This window comes from Stenella coeruleoalba (genome assembly GCF_951394435.1).
Source record: "Stenella coeruleoalba genome assembly, chromosome: 15".
NCBI classification, from domain to species: domain Eukaryota; kingdom Metazoa; phylum Chordata; class Mammalia; order Artiodactyla; family Delphinidae; genus Stenella; species Stenella coeruleoalba.
In genome coordinates this window covers 39,961,369-39,974,612 of record NC_137161.1, presented here as the reverse complement: position 1 = coordinate 39,974,612, position 13,244 = coordinate 39,961,369, and the positions used below count along the sequence as shown (strand labels likewise).

Genomic DNA, 13,244 nt, shown 5'->3' with positions numbered 1-13,244 from the left:
GATATTGTTCTTCTACTCTTAAGAAAAAACAAACGTCCTTTTCCGTTCAGAAGTAGTAAGATTTTAATCTTTCCAACCAAGATTTCCCCTCAAACCTGTTAACTACCTGCCTACTCCGTCTAGCTAATGCTCACTCTCTTCTTCTGGATACACAGACCAAAATTCTTGGGTTCTTTTTTTCATGTATCACAGAATAACAAACCGCCCCAAACCTGAGCAGCTTTGACAACAACTGTTTTATTTGCTCACAACTCTGTCAGTGAGACTTGGCTTCTCTGACTGGTTTTCCTGCTGCTCTCACTGGTAGTCACTGGTGTGCTGAACTTAGTTGGAGGGTGAACTGGGGGCTGGACCAACTGAGCTTCCTTCCCCCTTGTCAGCTCAGGGCCTCTCCTTCTGCATGAGGCCTCTCAACATGTTCCTTTCAAGACAGGCTGCATCCAGGTTCCCAGCAACACAAAAGCAGAGGCTTATTATTATTTTTTTTTAATATTGAGCTGTATGAACTGTTTATATATTTTGGAGATTAATCCCTTGTCTGATGATTCGTTTGCAAATATTTTCTCCCATTCTGAGGGTTGCCTTTTCATCTTATTTGTTGTTTCCTTTGCTGTGCAAAAGCTTTTAGGTTTCATTAGGTCCCATTTGCTTATTTTTGTTTTTATTTCCATTACTGTACGAAGTGGATCAAAAAACATCTTGCTGTGATTTATGTCAAAGAGTGTTCTTCCTATGTTCTCTTCTAAGAGTTTCATAGTGTGTGGTCTTATATTTAGGTCTCTAATCCATTTTGAGTTTATATTTGTGTATGGTGTTAGGGAGTGTTCTAATTTCATTCTTTTACATGTAGCTGTCCAGTTTTCCCAGCACCACTTACTGAAGAGACTGTCTCTTCTCCAATGTATATCCTGGCCTCCTTTGTCATAGATTAGTTGACTATAGGTGCATGGGTTTATCTCTGGCCTTTCTATCCTGTTTCATTGATCTATATTTCTGTTTTTGTGCCAGTACCATATTTTCTTGATTACTGTAGCTTTGTAATATAGTCTAAAGTCAGGGAGTCTGATTCCTCCAGCTCCATTTTTTTCACTCAAGACTGCTTTGGCTATTCGGGGTCTTTTGTGTCTCCATACAAATTTTAATATTTTTTGTTCTAGTTCTGTGAAAAGTGCCATTGGTACTTTGATAGGGATTGCATTGAATATGTAGATTGCTTTGGGTAGTATACTCATTTTCACAATATTGATTCTTCCTATCCAAGAACAGGGTATATCTCTCCATCTGTTTATGTCATCTTTAATTTCTTTCATCAGTGTCTTATAGTTTTCTGCATACAGGTCTTTTGTCTCCTTAGGTAGGCTTATACCTAGATATTTTATTCTTTTTGTTGCAATGGTAAATGGGAGTGTTTTCTTAATTTCACTTTCAGATTTTTCATCAATAGTGTATAAGAATGCCAGAGATTTCTGTGCATTAATTTTGCATCCTGCTACAAATTCATTGATTAGCTCTAGCAGCTTTCTGGTAGCATCTTTAGGATTCTCTATGTATAGTATCATGTCACCTGCAAACAGTGACAGTTTTACTTCTTCTTTTCCAGTTTGTATTCCTTTTATTTCTTTTTCTTCTCTGATTGCTGTGGCTAGGACTTCCAAAACTATGTGGAATAATAGTGGTGAGACTGGACATCCTTGTCTTGCTCCTGATGTTAGAGGAAATGATTTCAGCTTTTCACCATTGAGAATGATGTTTGCTGTGGCTTTGTCGTATATGGCCTTTGTTACGTTGAGGTAGGCTCCCTCCATGCCCACTTTTTGGAGAGTTTTTATCATAAATGGGTGTTGAATTTTGTCAGAAGCTTTTTCTGCATCTATTGAGATGGTCATATGGTTTTTATTCTTCAGTTTGTTAATATGGTGTATCACATTGATTGATTTGCATATATTGAAGAATCCTTGCATCCCTGGGATAAATCCCACTTGATCATGGTGTATGATCCTTTTAATGTGTTGCTGGATTCTGTTTGCTAGTATTTTATTGAGGATTTTTGCATCTATATTCATCGTTGATATTGGTCTATATTTTTCTTTTTTTGTAGTATTTTTGTCTTGCTTTGGTATCAGGGTGATGGTAGCCTCTTAGAATGAGTTTAGGAGTGTTCTTTCCTCTGCAGTTTTCTGGAAGAGTTTGAGAAGGATGGGTGTTAGCTCTTCTCTAAATGTTTGATAGAATTCACCTGTGAAGCCATCTGGTCCTGGACTTTTGTTTGTTGGAAGATTTTTAATCACAGTTTCAATTTCAGTGCTTGTGATTGGTCTGTTTGTATTTTCTGTTTCTTCCTGGTTCAGTCTTGGAAGGTTATACCTTTCTAAGAATTTGTCCATTTCTTCCAGGTTGTCCATTTTATTGGCAAAAAATTGCTTGTCGTAGTCTCTTATGCTTTGTATTTCTGTGGTGTCCATTGTAACTTCTTTTTCATTTCTAATTTTATTGATTTCAGTCCTCTCCCTCTTTTCTTGATGAGGCTGGCTAAAGGTTTATCCATTTTGTTTATCTTCTCAAAGAACCAGCTTTTAGTTCTATTGAACTTTGCTATTGTTTTCTTTGATTCTATTTCATTTATTTCTGCTCTGATCTTTATGATTTGTTTCCTTCTACTAACTTTGGGTTTTGTTTGTTCTTCTTTGTCTAGTTCCTTTAGGTGCAAAGTCAGATTGTTTGTTTGAGATTTTTCTTGTTTCTTGAGATAGGCTTGTATTGCTATAAACTTCCCTCTTAGAACTGCTTTTGCTGCACCCCATAGGTTTTGCATCATTGTGTTTTCATTGTCATTTGTCTCTAGGTATTTTTTGATTTCCTCTTTGATTTCTTCAGTGAACTCTTTTTTTTTTTTTTTTTTTTTTGGCAGTACCCGGGCCTCTCACTGTTGTGGCCTCTTCTGTTGCAGAGCACAGGCTCCAGTCGTGCAGGCTCAGCGGCCATGGGTCACGAGCCTAGCCGCTCCACAGCATGTGGGATCTCCCTGGACCAGGGCGCGAACCCGTGTCCCCTGCATCGGCAGGCAGACTCTCAACCACTGCGCTACCAGGGAAGCCCAAACTCTTGGTTATATAGTAACGTATTGTTTAACCTCCATGTATTTGTGTTTTTTACATTTTTTTCCCTGAAATTGATTTCTAATCTCATAGCATTGTGGTCAGAAAAGGATACTTGATATGATATCAGTTTTCTTAAATGTACTGAGGCTTGATTTGTGACCCAAGATGTGATCTATCCTGGAGGATGTTCCATGAGCACTCGAGAAGAAAGTGCAATCTGCTGTTTTTGGATGGAATGTCCTATAAATATCAATTAAATCTATCTGGTCTGTTGTGTCATTTAAAGCTTGTGTTTCCTTTTTAACTTTCTGTTTGGATGTGTCCAATGATGTGTCCATTGGTGTAAGTGAGGTGTTGAAGTCCCCCAGTATTACTGTGTTACTGTCAATTTCCTCTTTTATATCTGTTAGCAGTTGCCTTATGTATTGAGGTGCACCTATGTTGGGTGCATATATTTATAATTGTTATATCTTCTTCTTGGATTGATCCCTTGATCATTATGTAGTGTCCTTCCTTGCCTCTTGTAACATTCTTTATTTTACAGCCTATTTCATCTGATATGAGTGTTGCTACTCCAGCTTTCTTTTGATTTCCATTTGCATGGAGTATCTTTTTCCATCCCCTCACTTTCAGTCTGTATGTGTCCCTAGGTCTGAAGTGGGTCTTTTGTAGACAGCACATATATGGGTCTTGTTTTTGTATCCATTCTGCGAGCCTGTGTGTTTTTGTTGGAACATTTAATCCATTCACATTTAAGGTAATTATCAATATGTATGTTCCTGTTACCATTTTCTTAATTGTTTTGGGTTTGTTTTTGTAGGTTCTTTCCTTCTCTTGTGTTTCCCACTTACAGAAGTTCCTTTAGGATTTGTTGTAGAGCTGGTTTGGTGGTGCTGAATTCTCTTAGCTTTTGCTTGTCTGAAAAGCTTTTGATTTCTCCATTGAATCTGAATGAGATGCTTGCTGGGTAGAGTAATCTTGGTTGTACGTTCTTCCCTTTCATCACTTTAAATATGTCATGCCACTCCCTTCTGGCTTGTAGAGTTTCTGCTGAGAAATCAGCTGTTAACCTTATGGGAGTTCCCTTGTGTGTTATTTGTCATTTTTCCTTTGCTGCTTTCAATAATTTTTCTTTGTCTTTAATTTTTGCCAATTTGATTGCTTTGTGTCTCGGTGTGTTTCTCCTTGGGTTTATTCTGTATGGGACTGTCTGCACTTCCTGGACTTGGGTGACTATTTCCTTTCCCATGTTAGGGAAGTTTTCAACTATAATCTCTTCAAATATGTTCTCAGGTCCTTTCTCTCTCTCTTTTCCTTCTGGGACCCCTATAATGTGAATGTTGTTGCGTTTCATGTTGTGCCAGAGGTCTCTTAGGCTGTCTTCATTTCTCTTCATTACTTTTTCTTTATTCTGTTCCGCAGCAGTGAATTCTAGCATTCTGTCTTCCAGGTCACTTATCCGTTCTTCTGCCTCAGTTATTCTGCTATTGATTCCTTCTAGTGTAGTTTTCATTTCGGTTATTGTATTGTTCATCTGTGTTTGTTTGTTCTTTAATTCTTCTAGATCTTTGTTAAACATTTCTTGCATCTTCTCGATCTTTACCTCCATTGTTTTTCCAAGGTCCTGGATCATCTTCAGTATCATTATTCTGAATTCTTTTTTCTGGAAGGTTGCCTATCTCCCCTTCATTTAATTGTTTTTCTGGGGTTTTATCTTGTTCCTTCATCTGGTACATAGACCCTCTGACTTTTCATCTTGTCTATCGTTCTGTGAATGTGGTTTTTGTTCCACAGGCTGCAGGATTGTAGTTCTTCTTGCTTCTGCTTTCTGCCCTCTGGTGGATGAGGCTGTCTAAGAGGCTTGTGCAAGATTACTGATGGGAGGGACTGGTGGTGGGTAGAGCTGGCTGTTGCTCTGGTGGGCAGAGCTCAGTAAAAGTTTAATCCACTTGTCTGCTGATGGGTGGGGCTGGGTTCCCTCCATGTTGGTTTTTTGGCCTAATGCAATCCAACACTTGAGCCTACCTGGGCTCTTTGGTGGGCCTAATGGTGAACTCTTGGAGGGTTACACCAAGGAGTACTTCCCAGAACTTCTGCTGCCAAGCCACAGCCACCCCCTGCCTCTGCAGGAGACCCTCCGACACTAGCAGGTAGGTCTGGTTTAGTCTCCTATGGGATCACTGCTCCTTCCTCTGGGTCCTGATGCACACACTACTTTGTGTGTGCCCTCCAAGAGTGGAGTCTCTGTTTCCCCCAGTCCTGTTAAAGTCATGCAATCAAATCCTGCTGGCTTCAAAGTCTGATTCTCTAGGAATTCGTCCTCCCATTGCTGGATGCACAGGTTGGGAAGCCTGATGTGGGGCTCAGAACCTTCGGTGGATTTCTGGGGTATAAGTGTTCTTCAGTTTGTGAGTCACCCACCTAGCAGTTGTGGGATTTGATTTTATTGTGATTGCGCCCCTCCTACCATCTCACTGTGTCTTCTCCTTTATCTTTGGATGTGAGGTATCCTTTTTGGTGGGTTCCCGTGTCCTCCTGTCGATGACTGTTCAGCAGTCAGCCGTGACCCCAGTGCTCTTGCAAGAGAGAGTGAGAGCACATCCTTCTACCCCACCATCTTGAACCAATCTCCTCACTTTCTAATTTACCATGTAACTAACATATTTGTCTGATTTATGTGTCTTCCTCCACGTGAAAGTATGCTCCCTGAAAACAGGGAATTTTTGTGTTACTCATGCTATCCCTCCAGCACCTGAGATGGTGCCTGGCACATAATAGGTCCTCAATAAATATTTTTTAAATGAGTAAATGAGAGCTCCTCATGGTGACATGGAAGAGACAGTGTGAAGCAGTGTAGTAGTTTTCTATTGCATCCCTAGAAAATTACCACAATCTTAGCAGCTTAAAGCAACACAAGATTATTATCCCACAATTCTGTCAGTCACAAGCCTTTGGTTGATTTCTTTTCTCCATCTCCCACGGGTCAAAATCAAGATGGTGGCAGGGCTACATTCCTTGTGAGAGGTGCCAGGGGAAAGTTTGTTTCCAGCTCATTCAGGTTGTGGGAAGGATTCTGTTCCATGAGGCTGTGAGAATGAGATCCCCATGTCCTTGCTGGCTGCTGGCTGGAGGTTGTTTTCAGCTTTCACTGATATTCCTTGGCTCCTGGCCCCCTTCCTCCATCTTCAAAGCCAATGACAGCTGGGTTGAGTCCCTCTCATGCTTTGAATCCCTGACTCATCTCCTTAGCCCTGTCTCTCCCACATACTTCTGGCTACAGCAGGGAAAGGTTCTCCACTTTTCAGAGCTCTTGTGATTAGATTGGGCCCAACTAAGCAATCCAAGATAATATCCCCATTGTAAGGTCCATACTGTAATCACATCTGCAAAGTCCCTTTTGTCATGTAAGTGACATATTACAGGTTATGGGGATTAGGGCATGAGCATCTTTGAGGGCCATTTTTCTGCCTTCCAGAAGCGTTAGAAGTGCAGTGAACTGAAGGAAAGATATCAGATGCTGGCCCTGGCATGCTAACCTCCTATGTAGTCTTGAACAAGTCCCCTAAATTCTTGGGGTCACAGTTTCCTCATGTGCCAAATTAAGGATGTTGGATTAAATCAGAGCTCCCTAGAGTTTAGGCTTCCTTAAAAAATAATGGGTCTGGTAATGCTGAGCCACAATGATGCCATAGTTCCTCCAGCCTCCTTCGTACCTTTATATGACCTACTCTGAATACTATGTTTTTCACTTGCTTGTTAAGCAAATGTCTAAAACTTTGATATACTGTATTGAAATAGATGCTCTCAAATATTGCTGGTAGAAGTATGTAATACAGCACTTCTGAGGGCAATTTGGCAATATCTATCAAAATTACATGTGGATTTACCCTCTAAATCAGCAGCATACTTCTGGGAATTTATCTTATCAATACACCTACACGCATACCAAAATGACATATGTGCAAGGATGTTTGTTGCAGCACGTTTGTAATAGCAGATTATTGGGGATAACCCATACTTATTATAAAGATGTTAAATGAACTATGATTTATCCACAGAATGGAATAGTATTAAGCTGTTGAAAAGGAAGATGAGTTTCTCTTTTTGATGGCATGGAAAGATCTTCAGGATATATTAGATGAAAAGGGCAAAGCAAAGGTTAGTGTGTATAACATCCTGTCTTTGGGATAAGAATTAGGACAAAGACTATACATAACGATTTTCTTATATTGCATACATAAATTCTGGAAGGATACATAAGGAAGAAAGATATCTATAGGGGTAACAACTCTAGGGATGAGGAATGGAGTAAAGAAGGGACTGGATGAGAGAAAACATGTTAATATGACTGATCACCTTCTGCTCTAGTCTCAGAAAGGCCTCTTGCTCTTGGATATGCTCTTCTATCCCCCCACTTTTTAAAAACTTTTTACTGGAGTATATTTGCTTTACAATGTTGCGTTAGTTTCTGCTGTACAACAAAGTGAATCAGCTATATGTATACATATATCCCCTCTTTTCTGGATTTCCTTCCCATTTAGGTCACCACAGAGCATTGACTAGAGTTCCCTGTGCTATACAGTTCTCATTAGTTATCAATTTTATACATAGTATCAATAGTGTATATATGTCAATCCCATTCTCCCAATTCATCCCACACCCCTTCCCCCCCCCCCGGTATCCATACATCTGTTCTCTAGGCATTTGAATGAGGATTACCATTTGTGACCTGGCCTCATCCAGCTCCTCTGCTCAGGACTGCTTCTGAGCAGATGTCCAAATCAGATGCCCTGGCCAGACCAGAATCCTTACCAGAGGCAAAGAGTGGATTCAGAGTCAATTACCAAAAATCTCTTCCATTGCCTCAGTGTCTGGTCATATTTTCCATGTTTTACTTTAATTTCATTTGATTCATGGTTACAGTTAGGGGCTAATGGCAGCTGGTTGACTCCAAAAACATGAAACTATTATTTAGGGCAATACTGGCTGCAAGATAGATAACCTCCCAAATCTCAAAGTCTAAATATGATAAAGCTTTCTTGCACAGATGAAGTCTAAGTGGCAGCCATCCTCCAAACAGTGATTCAGGAACTGAGGTCCTTCCATCCTTTGGCTCCAAAATATTTCATGCATGGCTTCCAAGGTCTCTGCAGAAAGGGTAAGAGAGAGGCTCATGTCTAGAAGAGTAGACATGAGAAGAAAGGGTTGGGGCACATGAAGCAGCAGGAAATATGAATGTGAGTATCTGAGCAAGTGTCTTCACTGGAGCTCAAGGACTACATGTCTTTCATCTCTTCTATTTTTTAAGACCATTTTTATAAGGATATTGATTTCTGCATTTGGAGTCTTAAAACTTCATAGCTAGACAAGGCAACAAAGATCATTTAGTAATGACCAACATTTGATATTTTTAAAGTACTCAGAAAGAGAATGTGATGTGCTCCAAATCACAGGGGAAATATACTTCACCAAAATAGTGTAGGCATTTCACAAATCAAATAAGCGATCAAACAACGGCAAAAACAAGCCCCAGAGAGGGGAGAGAGAAATGAGTAAGCAGAGTTGCTATATCATCTAAAATGTCCAGTTTTCAACATAAAATTACAAGACAGCAAAAAGGATAGGTACATGTGACCTAGCCTTGGAGGGAAATGAGCAACAGAAACTATCTCAGAGGAGGGCCAGATGTCAGATTTAACAAAGACTTTAAAGTAGCCATCACAAATATTGTTGTGGACTGAACATTTGTGTCTCTGCACCAAATTCAAAATTTGAAATCCTAGCCTCTAATAGTGATGATAGTAAGAGGTGGAGCCTTTGGGAGATAGTCAGGTCATGAGAGTGAAGCAATCATGAGTGGGATTAATGCTCTTATAAGAAACCTGAGAGAACTAGTTTCCTCTCTCTGCTCTTTGCCATTTGATGGCACAGCAATAAGACAGACATCTGCAAACCAGGAAGAGGGCTCTCAACAGAATCCAGTCATGCTGGCACCTGATCTTGGACTTCTCAGCCTTCAGAATGGTTAGAAATAAATGTTTGTTGTTTAAGCCACCCAAGACAGAAATGCTCAAATAACTAAAGGAAACCATGCTTGAAGTAGTAAAGTGAGGTGTGAAGACAATATCTCATGGAATAGATAATATCAATAAAGAGAGTAATTATAAAAAAGAACCGAATGGAAATTTTGGAGTTGAAAAGTATGACTGAAATTTTTTTAAAAATGTATTAGAGGAGCTCAACAGTAGATTTGAACTAGCAGAAAAAAGAACTAGCAAATTTGATAGATCGATAGAGATTAGACAATGTGGGGGACAGAGAGGAAGTAAAATGAAGAGTAAAGATCCTCAAGGAAATGTGGGACACCTTTAAGTTCACCTGTGTATGCATAGTGGAAGTATTTGAAGGAGAGGAGAAAGAGAAAGAAGAAGGAAAAATGTTTGAAGAAATAGCAGCTAAAAACTTCTCAAATTTGCTGAAAAACTTTGATCTACACACTCAGGAGGCTCATCGAACTTCAAGTAGGATAAATGCAAAGAGATCCACAAATAGACACATCATGATAAAAGTGCTGAAAGCCAGGGCTTCCCTGGTGGTGCAGTGGTTGAGAGTCTGCCTGCCGATGCAGGGGACGCGGGTTTGTGCCCCTGTCCGGAAGGATCCCATATGCCACGGAGCGGCTGGGCCCGTGAGCCATGGCCGCTGAGCCTGCGTGTCCAGAGCCTGTGCTCTGCAACGGGAGAGGCCACAGCAGTGAGAGGCCCGCGTACCACAAAAAAAAAAAAAAAAAAAAAAAAAAAAGTGCTGAAAGCCAAAGACAAGGAGAACACCTTGAAAACGGGAAAACTGAATCATCTCTTATAAGGGAAGGGAACCCCCAGAAAATTAATGGCTGATTTTTGATCAGAAACCATAGAGGCCAGGAGGCAGTGGAACAGCATATTCAAAGTGCTTAAATAAAAACTCTTAACAAGAATCTTATACCCAGCAAAATTATCTTTCAAAAATGAAGGTAAAATTAAGATATTTCCAAGTAAACTAGAGAGAGAGAGAGAGAGAATTTGTTGCTAGCAGACTAGCTTTACAACAAATATTAATGGAAGTCCTTCAGACTGAGAGCAAGTAAACCCAGATGGAAATTGGAATCCACACAGAAAAACAAAGAGTCAGTAAAGGTGATCATGTATTTATAAAATACAGTATAAGTGCATATTTTTTCCTTTCTTCTATTACCTAATTTAAAAAGCAAGTGTATAAAATAGTATGTAAGTAATTGCATTGTTGGACCTAGAATGTATAATGTAATATATTCGACAGCACAAAGGATATGAGTGGGAGCAGAGTTGTATTGGAATAAGAAAATGAAAACAGATGGTAACTTGAACCCACAGGAACAAATGAGAACCGAAATGGGTAAATAAGAAAGTAAACATAACAAATGTACAAATATACACTTGCCCTTCTTTCTTATTGCAGCTTCTTTAATAGATACAAAATTATATTACATAATAATTATAATGATGAATTGTATTTGCAACATCTATAGATGTAATATGTATGATAATATTAGCACAAAAAGGGAGTATGGTAAATAGAGCTATATAGGAATAGCATTTCTATTTCTTGTTGGAATTATGTTAGAATAAATTTGAAGTTGATTCTTATAAGATATATATGGTAAACCCTAGACCAGCCACTAAGAAAATAATGAAATAAATAGTGAAAAAGATCATTAAAGGAATTAAAATGTTACACTAGAAATAGTCACTGAATGCAGAATAAAGTAGTAACTTTGCTGTACACCTGAAACAGTGTAAATCAACTGTACTTCAATTAAAAAAATAAAGCAGTAAATGAGGAATAAAGGAACAAAACAGACATAAGATATACAGAAAACAAAAAAATTAAATGGCAAATATAGATTTAACTATATCAATAATAACACTGGGCAGCTCAATATTAAAAAAACAACGCAATCAAAAAATGGGCAGATGACCTAAATAGACGTTTCTCCAAAGAAGACATACAGATGGCCAAGAAGCACATGAAAAGCTGCTCAACATCACTAATTATTAGAGAAATGCAAATCAAAACTACAATGAGGTATCACCTCACACCAGTTAGAATGGGCATCATCAGAAAATCTACAAACAAGAAATGCTGGAGAGGGTGTGGAGAAAAGGGAACCCTCTTGCACTGTTGGTGGGAATGTAAATTGATACAGCCACTATGGAGAACAGTATGGAGGTTCCTTAAGAAACTAAAAATAGAATTACCATATGACCCAGCAATCCCACTACTGGGCATATACCCAGAGAAAACCGTAGTTCAAAAAGACACATGCACCCCAATGTTCATTGCAGCACTGTTTACCATAGCCAGGACATGGAAGCAACCAAAATGCCCATCAACAGATGAATGGATATAGAAGATGTGGTACATATATACAACAGAATATTACTCAGCCATAAAAAGGAACGAAATTGGGTCATTTGTAGAGACGTGGATGAATCTAGAGACTGTCATACAGAGTGAAGTAAGTCAGAAAGAGAAAAACAAATATCATATATTAATGCATATATGTGGAACTTAAAAAAATGGTACAGATGAACCAGTTTGCAGGACAGAAATAGAGACACAGATGTAGAGAACAACATATGGACACCAAGGGGAGAAGGTGGCGGGGGGATGGGTGGTGGTGGTGTGATGAATTGGGAGATTGGGATTGACATATATACACTAATATGTGTAAAATGGATAACTAATAAGAACCTGCTGTATAAAAAAATAAATAAATAGCATTAGATGTTGTATTAGTCAGGGTTCTCCAGAGAAACAGAACCAGTAGGATAGTGCATATCTGTGAAAATTATTTTTCATAATGAACTGGCTCACACAATTATGGAGGCTGACAAGTTCAAATCTGCAGTGTGGGCTGGCAGACTTGAGACCCATGAGCCCCAGTGGTGCAGTGCTAGTCTGAAGGCCAGCAGCTTGGAGACCAAGCAGAGTCAATAGTGCAGACGAAGTCTGAAGGAAGTCTCCCAGGGAATTCTCTCTTGCTCAGGGTGTCAGTCTTTTTTGTCCAATTCAAGACTTCAACTGATTGGGTGTGGTCCACCCACATTTTGAAGGATAATCTGCTTTACTCAGCGTTCACCAATTTAAATGTTAATCTCATCCAAAACTTTGCCTTTCAAAGTAACATAAAATTAACCATCACAGATGTGAATGGATTAAACAATCTAATCAAAAGGCTGAGATTGTGAGACTGGACTGAAAAACAAGATCTGATTATCTGCTGTCTACAAGATCCAAATATACAAATAAGTTAAAAGTAAAAGGATATGCTAAGATATATCATGCAAACAGCAATCACAATGCTTTGAAGCTAGATTGGTTATAATATTGTCTAATATTATTGTCAATAATAGTATTAGACAAAATATACTTTAAAACAAAATATGTTATTAGAGATAAAGAGGGGAATTTTATAATGATAAAGGACTCAATCCATTAGGAGTGTATAAAAATTATAAACATACCTGTACATAACAGCAGACCCTGAAAATACATGCAGCAAATCTGACACAATTGAGAGGAGAAGTAGACAATACGATTAGAGTCAGAGACTTCAATGCCCCATTTTCAATATTGGATAGAACAACTAAGCAGAAGATCAACACAACAGAAATAAAACAGAACAACTTTATTTCAACAGAAATAAAAGACTCAAATAACACTATACGTGATGTGCACCTAACAAACATTTTTAGAACACTGTACCCAGCAATAGTAGAATACACACTCTTCTCAAATGCACATGAAATGTTCTTCAGGATAAACCTTATGCTTGGCCATATGTAGATGGCTGTCTTCTCTCTGTCTTCCTCTGTGAATATCTGTATCCTAAGCTCCTCTTCTTAGGACATTAGTCATATTGGATTAGAGCCCTCCCACATGACCTCATTTTACCTTAATCAATTTTAAAGGTCCTATCTGCAAATGCAGTCACTTTCTGAGGTACTGGGGGTGAGGGCTTTGACTTATGAATGAATGTTGTGGGGAACAATTCAACCCATAAGACATTATAAATAAACATTTGCTTGTTTGACTGAGGACCCCTTGTAAAGGAAAAAAAATCAT

At 38.9% G+C, this 13,244-nt stretch overlaps 1 protein-coding gene across 1 annotated transcript in view; it reads left to right on the top strand.

The window, feature by feature from the left end:
* Positions 1–2,969, top strand: part of TASP1 (taspase 1) — a 244,122-nt gene extending 241,153 nt beyond the window's left edge. Inside the window, exon 15 of the mRNA XM_079944648.1 lies at positions 2,909–2,969. The gene's annotated coding sequence lies outside the window, so the exon portion shown is untranslated. The remainder of the gene's footprint in view (positions 1–2,908) is intronic.
* The last annotated feature ends 10,275 nt before the right edge of the window (positions 2,970–13,244 follow it).